Below are 8,908 nucleotides of genomic sequence, written 5' to 3'. Positions count from 1 at the left end.
CTGAAGAGGGCTCCTGCTTTGTTCCACTTGGCAGGGCTGGGAATCTGCTGGGCTTGTATATCTGGAGCTTCTGTTGGGAGTGAGCAGGAGCTGTGTGGGCACTCCCTCCCTCCTCCCAAATTACCTGAGATTTAAAGAGACAGGCCCTAAAGTCCTGCCTGCTGAGGCCCGTGCCTGGTGCCTGCGTCAGCCAGCTGCAGCTCTCCACCCTGGAACTCTCCCTCTGTTCCTAGGCCTTCAAAGAGATGAAAGAGCTGGCCCCTGGACTTTGGGATGCCCAATGACCTTTTTCTTGGAAGGCCTGGATAGGTCGGGCTCCCTTGAGGGACTCTTGGCTGTGGAGGAGGAAGGCAAGAAAAGACCTTTTGCAGGATGGAGGGGTTACTACTGTTCTTCTCTTCTCAAGTCCTGAGGGTTTACGTTCTTTTGACTCTCAGGGTTAAATGTCTTTTCTGGCTCAGAACAGGTGTATAAATAGCAAAGACTTAGTTCTCACCCACTTTGAGTTGAAAACTGCTTTCTGTAAAGAACCAAGCAGTGCATGTATTTTGGGCATTGTAAGCCCAGTACTGTCTCCAATGAACAGTCTTGGCTCTTTGGCTGTGGGTTGTCTTCATCACCACCACATAAAGATGTAAAATCCATCCCCAAGCCAGTGAGTCAGGGTATAAAATCTAGCTGTGAAAAATCCTGCTTCTGGTGGTGGGTGGGTTACCAGATAAGATACAGGCCGGGCCCAGTGAGGTGGCACCTACCTGTTATCCCAGTACTGCACAGGAAGGGCAGAAAATGGAAAGATAGAGGCCAGCCTGTGCTACACTGTGAGACCTGGTCTAGAAATAGAAGGTATAAAAATGCCCAGTTAAGCCGGGCGGTGATGGCGCATGCCTTAATCCCAGCACTCGGGAGGCAGAGCCAGGCAGATCTCTGTGAATTCAAGGCCAGCCTGGGCTACCAAGTGAGTTCCAGGAAAGGTGCAAAGCTATACAGAGAAACCCTGTCTTGAAAAACAAAACAAAACAAAACAAAAAACAAAACAAAACAAAAAAAAACCTAGTTAAATCTGACTAGGGAGATAAATACAGATTTTTTTTTTTAATATGCTCTAGAGTATTTTAGCTGGCAACTTTCTCATAGAGACATTGGTCCTATACTTGAGTGTGTCCACACAAACTCAGAGTGATCCTATGAGGCAGTTATTGTCCATATTTTGCCCCTGGAGAAAACTGAGGCTCCAAGTACTCCAAGTCCCTAAGGCCACAGAAGTGACAGGTGAAGCCCCAAATCACCCCTAACTCTGTAGTCCACCTTGCTCATGCTTCCCCATATCCTTACTCTAGTAGGCAAAATGATTTCTGCAGAGGTCACAGGCATCCTCGGTCACAGCACCAGACCTCAACAGGGCCCACCCAGAGACTTATCTGTTCACCTTCCCCATGTGGAAGAAGCTGAAGATCGTCTAATTCAAAATTCTGCTGCCACCCAGGGGACCAGTTAGCTGGGGTAGCAGCTGGCTGTCTAAAGTCACGGGTGTCTGTGTGTCACTTGCCAGCTTCAGCTTATTGCTCCCATGCCACACTCACAGAGCAGGAAGGCTCAACAGGGGAGGTGTGAATGTGTGTGGTACAGCAAGTGCCTAATGTGCAGGTGGTATGTACACACGTGTATGTGGCATACATGTGCTCTGTGTGCCCCATGTGTGCTGTGTATATGTGATGTGTTTGACACGTGGTATGTCCAGTGTGTATTTTTTGTGTGTGCCTTTGATCTGCCCCTGGTTCTTTCTATGGGAAAGCTTCATGCTGACTATGATACTACATGACAGGTATGGGGAATCTTGTATACGTGTATGTAGGATATGGAATGTTTTTACTGTGTGTTTGTTTGTGTTGTATGTGTTGTGTGTTTTATATATGCTATGTGCGTATAGTATGTGCTTTTCATGTAATGTGCATGGTCCATGAAGTATGTGTGCATGTTTTGTGCTTAATATGCATGTAATAATGGTATGTGGTGTGTGTCTAGAATCTAGGTATGGTATGTATGATGAAGCATGCGTTGGCTCAGTGGAGTGTGTCACATATGTTGTGTGGGTTAGTTTGTATGAGCATACTCAAGCATGGGTGGAGAGGAGGTTCTTGGGAGCAAAAGTGAGGTATCTTTGAGGTATCTCTGTGGGTAGGGTATGGAAGGGCCACCTTCAAATGAAAAGCTACTCATGTTCCTGCTCTTGGGCCTAAGGCCAGGACATACAGCCCTGAGCAAACAATGCACTTCGATTAGCTGCCTTCCCCACCCAGCTAGGGGTCAGTGAGTTCAAGCTGGGTGGTTGTTGTAAGTCTAGAATTCAAACCTTGAACCCAGGACCTTTGTGCCCATTAAGCCAAGTGTTTGTCTGTCGCTGACCCACCCCACCTTCTCTGTCCTCTTCAGCTCCAGGAAAAGACCCCAGTGTAGTCACAAGTGGGAGAGCAGATAATATAGCAAGGCTTGTATCATGCTGGGGAGTGAGACAACAGGAAGCCAGTAGGAAGACGTCAATTTCAAATGCCCTTTCCCCTTCTTTCTCAGCTTCTTTCACCCGGCCTTGATATCAGACACAAATGGGGTGGCTTAGTGGTCACAAACTCAAACATCAAGAGTCCCTGTCTTTGCATCCCACATCATGTTCTTAGGACAGAGTGAAGCTATGGACTCATGTCTCCACCCAAGGCCTTGGTAACAGCAACCCCCTCATCCACTACCAGACTTGCAGTTGACAGGTATATCCTCCATGCCTCCTGGACTGCTGGTTCTGAGGGAACAGAAAGCATTCTGAAGATGGCATGGCTTTGTCCCCATGACACTACGGGGCAGTATTGCCCACTTAAGTGAGAGGAATTCATTTGGCAGCCAAAGGGTGTCCTTATGCTGCATGCTGTCTGTGTTGGAGTGAAGGAGGTCACAGAGATTGGCCTCAACTTGAGAGACTTGAAATCTTACTCTTCCTAAATCTATTTCTTTGATAACAAATCTGAGAAGACAAATCTAAGACAAATTGTCAGCCTACTCAGTAAGTAGCTCCCTGTCTGTGGGTCAGCAGACAGCAAGGATAATATGAAGCCCAGAACAGGTCAAGATGCTGTGTAGAAACAGTTTGATCTATCTGGTTCTTGCTTTGGGCTTAACCTCACCTCCAATTGTAAGCTGGGGAGAAGGACATCAGAATATTAGTAGTTGTCTCTAGGCATCACATGCATGGGGGGCTAGAGATGTTGATGAGATTTTAAGTATTTACCTATGCGTAAGTGTGAGAATGGGCTTGAGATGCCTGTGTCTGCATTTGGTATTGTTGCTGGACCTGGGTACTGTGCATACTGTTTCCCTGTAGGACTTGATTCAGGCATATCTCAATGCTTTGCAGCATCTGGACCTCCAGTCATGAGGTAACAATAGCCTTTACTGCCAACATCTTCAAGGGACAAAATCAACGTTCACTGAGAGCCACCAATAAAGTGTGTGTGTGTGTGTGTGTGTGTGTGTGTGTGTGTGTGTGTGTATGTAAATATGTGTGTATATGTGAGTATGTGTGGTATGTGTGTATATATGTGTGTATGTGTGTGTATATGTGTGTATGTGTGTGTATGTGTATGTGTGTGTGTGTCCATATCACATTTCCTTCAGTTGTCACTGTAACTATTTCCACCAGTCTGCAATTATGTCTCTATTTTCCCCCCTTTAGTTTCTGTTGTAAGGTGTGTATTGTGTGTGTGTTATACTTGGCTAGTGGGCATGAAGAATTTGCTTTGTAGATATATGACATGTATGTAGTATGTAATGAGTGCATCTGTGTATGTGTGTTTTGTATGTCATAGTGTGTGAAGTGTACACATAGAATGAATGAGGTATATATGGAGGTGGTACATAATATGTTTGTGGTGTGTTGTGTGTGTAGTATGTAGCATTATATGTACAGTGTGTGTATGTATAGGGTATGAGTATTATATGCTATATGTGTATTTAGCATGTGAATGTATATATATGCTGTGTGTTGTGTATATGCATACAGTTTGTGTTGCATGCATGTTCCATAATATGTTTGTTGTATATGGTATGTACTTATGAATATCTGTATGTGTGTGTGTGTGTGTGTGCATTACAATGGGACATGCAAATATTTTACTATTGTGATGTGTGACTCGTATGCATACATGGATTGTATGTGTATGTGCTACATGTTGAGTATGTATGTATTGTATTGTACGGTGGGTGTATGTAGAGCACACTTTGTTTGCATGTGTGGGTAGTATATGTGCAGTGTGTGGGTCTATGTATCCATGTCTAAAGCTCTGTGTAGTCTCTGTGGAACTCTGGTTTTTCTGGCTTCTTAGTCCTCTCCAGCTCCTCTTTTCATTGGATCCAATGACTCTCTCTGCCCATGGTTCTTAGTCTGGTGCCTACAGGCAGTTTGGTTGGCAGATCTAGCCTGCCGATGGCTGACAGGCGGTGGGGTCTTCAAGGATGGAGCCAGGGCAGGGCAGTTGAGGTTCATGACATCACAAACAGTGCTCACTCAGAGTGGAGTTTGTTCCAGTCACCGGGTTCAAAAACCCTGAGTGCCAGCTCATAAAGCCAGTGGAGGTTAGCAGGTGAGCAGACACATTACACACACACACACACACACACACACACACACACACACACACACACACACACCAGCACTACCCAGGGGCTGCCATGGCTGACTTGGAGACTGGCAAGCTGGGCTTTAGTGCTGGCTCTATTGTATTCCTGTCTGTAACTGGAAGACACTTTGTGCTGAAACTCTTCCAAGGCCCTTTTCAACCCAAACAACTTGTGATTGTGAAGAAATCTGAAGGTGCGGTTCCATGTGTACAGAAAGACACTTCAGCTTTCACAGGTCAGGAGCTCCAATTCATTACAGAGCCTTTGTCCGTCTTTCCCCTGAAACATGCCTTTGTTCACCTTTTCTTCCTTCTGTCAAATACAGTTGTAGCTCCTTAGTCTGCCCCACAGCCTCATGTCCTGCTCTCTCCTGCCCATGCCCCAGTGAGCCTTACCATGGAGCTTCTCACTCTGCTTCTTTGGGAAGTCCTAGGGAAGGGCCAAAACGAAGGTGGTTGAACACCAAGGTGGCAGCCACTGGCCACTGGGAAGGCAGAGGCCATGTTAAGCCATACTAGGAAGCTACTTCTACTTTCTGAGGTATATGTGTGTCCTTTTTTTTTTTTTTTGGACAGGAATTAGTGCATTTTTCATATGAAAATGGATCAGTGTACTATAGCAATATTTTTCCCCTCTGGAGGCTCAGTTTACTGTGTAAATGAGCACATGTCTGTTTTCTGGTTCCCTTCAAATTGTCTTTACATTTCAAGATCCATCTTGCCTTATACATTACAGGATTCTTCCAGAGGTCATGCATGGATGTATGGATGCATGGGGGCATCTACCTTCTTTCTTGTATTGACTACCTAATCTGACCCCACCACCTTCCTATCCACACTACCAGTGGAAGACTGTTTGGCTCCACCTTGACGAAATAGGGTGCGGTCTGGTCCGGGTGCAATGACCATAGACAAGTCCCACCTTGAGAATGCTTATGCTGATGGTGGCACCTGTCTGACTCTGTCAATAAGTCTGGCACTTGTTCCTTAGTCCCCCCCCACCCTGGGGATATCAGGGGAGGGTCTGAGCTCTGGTTTGAGAACTTGTCAATGGGTCTCGTGGGTTTGTGAAAGAACTTGGTTACTTTAGAGGAAGACCATGAATCCCAGGAACTCCACAAGCTCTGACCTCACTCACTCAGCTTCTGGCTAGATGTGACTTAGGCCCCAGCAGGGGCCCCCTGGAGATACAATGTAAGAAAGAAGGTGTCAAAGTCCACAGCCTGCGCCTGGGTGAGCTGCTGGTCCTATTGGCCTTGCTTTCCCCAGACCTGTTTCTGCTCCGCTGTTTCCTTCTTGGTCTCTCCTCCTCATCAACCATGAGGTCATCCGCCTTCCAAAACTGGACATCGACGGTCTTACCCCCAGTCACTGTACCTGTGTCTCTTGGTCTGCAGAACCAAACAGGAGGAAAACTGCAGGTTTGTACACAGCCCTCCAAGCCAATGAGCTTTGCTAAGCTGTGCGAAATGTGCTAGGGTGGGTTGGCTTCCTAGGAGAGGATAGCAGAGAAAGCTACTGATTTTTAGGTGTGGCAGCTGCACTCCAGCTTCAATGCTGGGAGAACTCCCTGGGTGACTTTGAGGGTGACTGACCATCAGGGTTCCTGATTTGTGAAACTTAAGGCCACCTGTTCCTCATTCCTTTCTCTTTCCTTTCAGGCCATCCCCCCTCCTCCCTCAACTTCCCTGTGCGGGAATGAAGGCATTCTCATTTGGAGGAGCTTCTCAGAAATGGACCTCTCCTTCTCTGATCAAGTCTGGATGTCCATGTAGAAATAACAACGCAGGCACTGCACTAGGCCGGGAAGAAAAAGAGAAGGTTTCAACAGGGTGAATCTGGGCATGTGAGCTTCTGATCACTGTCTAGCTCTGGGTAGGGAATGAATGATGATTCCCAACCTTGGCAATTTTCAGAATTCCCAGAAATCAAAATAGAGGAGGAAACAAGGTGTGTAGCCACTCTGGCCAAACAAGAGGAAGCCAGGACAATGTCTCTGGATTCCAGGTTCAAATCCAACATCGGTTTCTGCTCTGTATGGATTATCTGTTCACTCAGCCAAAGATTTGGGAGTGGGGGGATGGATGTGGCAATAAACAATTGTTTAGAGCTCAGGAGATGGTCTTACCTTTCTCTGTGGCTGCTCAAATCCAACCTGCCTTGGAAAGAGGATATTCAGAAGCAGCTCTGCCGTGGTACATTTTATCAGGAGAGTTTCCCCGATTTGCTCCCACCTGCACTTATTCTTTTCCCCAACAAACTCAGTGAAAGGGCAGCCGGTGATAAGAACTCTTTCAAATTCTATTTATTCAACACAAGCACTCACTGAAACACCCAGGCACCTCCGTCATAAAACCAAGCAAAACGCCGGACTTGTTCAAGAGTAGGGGTGATTAATGTGTAGAGACGTGTGTAAAACTGTGGGAGGGGACTGCTTCTTCTTCTTGGTGACATCAGACTAAGGGGTCCGAGTCAGAGACACAGAGGGGTGGGGGAGGAGGCGTGTCTGAGACCGGGGGAAGATTCTGAGCCCTGGAATCCAGATGTGAGGTCCCGGTTCTCACAGGTGGGGATTATAACTCAACCTGGGATGAAATGGAAGCTGAGGTCCACTGTCAGCATGTTCCAGAATGCAAGTTAGCACCAAGCTGGAATATAAGGGGCTGGAGGGATTCTGAGTAGATACCTGAGCAGGGTGTGGTGGGAGGCTGAGAGGAAAGTGGAGAAGTAGCAGCCAAGGAGGGGCCAAGAAGAGGTGACCTGGTGAAGAGCAAGGCAAGGCCTGAAGCCAAGCAGCACATTCTCCAGGTGGCTGTTGGGCAATTCTGGGTCTACCTAGGCAGAGAATGGGAGGTCCGTGGTCAGTCACCAAAATAAAAGGAAACAGAAAGAAGTCAGGTGCTTGAAGGGAGAGTTCTTAGTTATTCTGCAACTCCTGCCCATCCTCTCCCTACCACGAGGCACACAGTTCCAGGACAAGGGACAAGGTGCTCTCCCATGTATAGATCCCTATATACACTAGGCTATCGATGCCTGAGAAGTCATTGGTGCTTACACAGGTGCTTAGTCAGCATAGGTGTACTAGAGCATGCATAGGGCTGTAGGGGGGCATGAGCTGAGCATGAGCTGAGTGAACATCAGCTGGAATATGTAACGAGCTCTTGATAGGGACCTGTTCACACAGTCATCACATTATCACAGAGCCACATGCTGTCCCTCAAAAACAATTTTCCTGCATGGCTCCAATCTGCTTCCCTTTGCTTCCTTCCGTTTTTCTGTCTCCAAGCAGCCACAAGGTCTGGAACTATTTTGCTGTCTGGACTGGGCCATAAGTCCTTACACACAGATCAGAGTATACAAGGCCAACCCCCAGAACACAAGACTGTCAGTGACAGTTAACATCGAAATCACTGGCGTGTGAGTTTTGACCAGGGTTGTCTGCCTATATAGAGGGCAATCTGGTAAAGCACATTTCTTATGAGAAGTATAAAAGTGCCCCTGAGCTAGCATGGCTTTGAAGTCTCACTGGGTTTCAGAATTTGTAAAAAAAGGTAGTGTCCCACATACCTGGGTTGGGTTCGTCCACCTGTCCATATAGAGGAGGGAGGTAAGTCTTTCCAGGAGCCCATAAGCCCTGGATTATCTTCCTGCTCTGAACTCCTCAGGCCTATGACCTCAACTGGACAGCCGGAGATTCAACTTCCTTGTCTGTAAATTGGAACATTCATCTTGCCCTGTTAACTTTATAGGGCTGTTGTTAGGATATAGCTGATAATGGGCATGAAAAGGTTTTATGTACTATAAAGTGTGGTAGGAATGCAAGCCACTTGCGTGATCATCTTTGCTTGGGTGGGAAAATTTGGAACTGAAAGAGATAGCTTTCTGACAGGTGTTAGGGCCGTCTTGCTTCAAGCTGCCATCTTATAATGGAAGCATTGGCTTTGAGGCCAGATACATTTCAACGTAAAGTCAGATTCAGCTAATTACTGGTTGGGTGATCTTGGGCAAACAGTCCATCTGTCTGAGACTCAACTTCCTTGTCTGCAAAATGAGCACAGTAATAGTCACTTCACCTTGGGCAAGAAAGTCATCTTTCTTTGGCTCTTGATTGCCTGTCTGTGAATGAGTGTAAAAGTTAACTTATAGGCCTGTGGGAATTAGATGAGGCAGGTGTGCAGGGCACCTGACCCCTTTAAAATGCACAGTGAAAAACATAGGCCTCTGTTTCATCCCTTGGTCTTCTG

Source organism: Onychomys torridus, chromosome 3 (assembly GCF_903995425.1).
Source record: "Onychomys torridus chromosome 3, mOncTor1.1, whole genome shotgun sequence".
Lineage (NCBI taxonomy): Eukaryota > Metazoa > Chordata > Mammalia > Rodentia > Cricetidae > Onychomys > Onychomys torridus.
This window is presented reverse-complemented; position numbering follows the sequence as displayed.